This window comes from Ammodytes marinus (assembly GCF_949987685.1).
Source record: "Ammodytes marinus genome assembly, chromosome: 7".
NCBI classification, from domain to species: Eukaryota; Metazoa; Chordata; class Actinopteri; order Uranoscopiformes; family Ammodytidae; genus Ammodytes; species Ammodytes marinus.
Window position 1 is genome coordinate 2,461,512 of NC_137211.1, and position 2,500 is coordinate 2,464,011.

The window sequence follows — 2,500 nt, forward strand, 5'->3', positions numbered from 1 at the left end:
TAAACGCTATTTCTTCCAAGAGTTGCCACATAAAATCAAAGGCAAGTGATTATGTACATGGACGGAGAATGGTGGACACACACACAAGACAGATTTGGACTGACAGGTTCCATCACAATAGACATTGACTTTATAGCTGTCACTACTTCACTGTCACAACATGAAAGTCACTTACTGTTATAGACTTTATCTGATTGTCCAACGGAAGCAAGAAGAGGAGAGCAGAAACACACAGGTTTAAAGAGTTATATACAGACAGACAGACAGACAGACATTCAGACAGACAGACATTCAGACAGACAGACAGACAGACAGACAGACAGACAGACAGACAGACAGACAGACAGACAGACAGACAGACAGACAGACAGACAGACAGACAGACAGACAGACAGACAGACAGACATTCAGACAGACAGACATTCAGACAGACAGACAGACAGACATTCAGACACACACACACACACACACACACACACACACACACACACACACACACACACACACACACACACACACACACACACACACACACACACACACACACACAAAGATATAGGCTAAAGATGCAGAAGTTGAAGAGTGATTTTAAAAACACTTTTTCAGAGCAGGAGAATTCATCAACCAATTTATACATTAACCATCAATGAGTAACAATTATGCATAATATGCTTTTGAAAAGCCCCACAGAGTTTTGTCTGTTAAAGGTGGAAACACAAAACTTGCTGTAGGAACTCTCATGATGTGTGGCTATCTTTAACAAAATCTAAATGTTTGATTTCAAAATTGTATCAAGCGTTAAGGTAGACAAAGTAGACTTTTTGAAAAACAAAAAAATATATATAATAAAAAAAAATATATAGTGTGCTTGTGGTGTAGTGGTTAGACCCCTCTCCCCCCTCCCCCCTCCATAGAGTCTCAGTCCTCTTCACAGCAGACCCGGGTTAGAATCCAGCCCGGGTCGTTCTCTGCCTGTCTGTCTGTCTGTCCTCTTCACAGCAGACCCGGGTTAGAATCCAGCCCGGGTCGTTCTATGCATGTCATTCCCCTCTCTGACACATTTCATCTCTGTCACTCCAAACACTGTCTAATAAAGAAAAAAATAATCTTATAAAGAAAAATGTGTCTTGCGTCAAACTGACCGTTTTGAAAATGTTTAATGTGTTTGTTCTTAACTCAGCGAGTGCATTATAATCTGTAAAGGAATTGATAATATCCCTAGTGTACGTTAATGTGTTTATTAAATAACATTGACGTTATAATGACTCTCTCTAAAAGACTCGCCTCGCTTCTCCGTTTTCTCCCCCAGACACACTGGCGTCCCTGATCGATTTGTGTGTGTGTGTGTGTGTGTGTGTGTGTGTGTGTTTGTGTGTGTGTTCGTGTGTGTGTGTGTATGTCTGAGAGAGAGAGTGAGTGTGTGTGTGTGTGTGTGTGTGTGTGTGTGTGTGTGTGTGTGTGTGTGTGTGTGTGTGTGTGTGTGTGTGAGAGAGAGAAACTGTGTGTGTGTGTGTGTGTGTGTGTTTGAGAGAGTGTTTATGTGTGTGTGTGTGTGTGTGTGTGTGTGTGTGTGTGTGTTTGTGTGTGAGAGAGAGTGAGTGTGTGTGTGTGTGTGTGTGTGTGTGTGTGTGTGTGCATGTGTGTTTGAGAGAGTGTTTATGTGTGTGTGTGTGTGTGTGTGTGTGTGTGTGTGAGAGAGAGACTGTGTGTGTGTGTGTGTGTGTGTGGTGTAGGTTTCACAGTCCAAAGTGAATCTCTCCTGCTCTACACTCTTCACATGTCTAGACCTCACATGTCTTTCGTTACCGCTCTACCAGTATTCACTCACTTCACATCCACTCCCTCCATAGGCGTAGGTTTCATTTCAACATTAGGGGGGGGGGACACATTATAAGGGGGGGGTCTGGACGTCAATTTTGAGAATGTATATGCAGCATCATAAAATCAGCGACAGATCTACCTCTTCTAAATATTCAGGGACACATATCCACTTCATCCCCCCAAAAGTCTGTCTGTCTGTCTGTCTCTCCCTCTCTCTCTCTCTCTCTCTCTACCTCTCTCTCTCTCTCTCTCCCCCTCTCTCTCTCCCTCTCTCTCTCTCTCTGTCTGTCTGCTTCTCTAGCTTTCTCTGTCTCTCTCCCTCTCTCTCTCTCTCCTTCTCTCTCTGTCTCTCTCCCTCTCTCTCTCTCTCTCTGTCTCTCTCTCTCTCCCTCCCTCTACCTCTCTCATTCTCTCCCTCTCTCCCCCTCTCCCTGTCTCTCTCCACTCACAGTAGAAGGTTACTATCTGAAGGTCAAACCACCCCCCTCGCCCCTCCCCTTTCCTCTGGGACCGTCCCAGCTAAACCAATCACCTTTGACCCATAACCTCTCAGTAGCAAAAAGGTCATCCTGGACCTCATTGTCTAGATAAATATATTTGTGTTTGTTAAGACCATGTGCACCTTTTCAAACAGAGATAGCAGGGGAAGGTGTGTGTGTGTGTGTGTGTGTGTGTGTGT

General features: G+C 44.3%; 1 protein-coding gene across 1 annotated transcript in view; it reads right to left on the bottom strand.

Annotated features, from left to right (window-relative positions):
* Positions 1 to 2,500, bottom strand: part of LOC307253540 (neural cell adhesion molecule L1.1-like) — a gene marked incomplete at its 5' end in the record, with an annotated part of 38,147 nt that overhangs the window by 34,886 nt on the left and 761 nt on the right. The window lies entirely within an intron of this gene.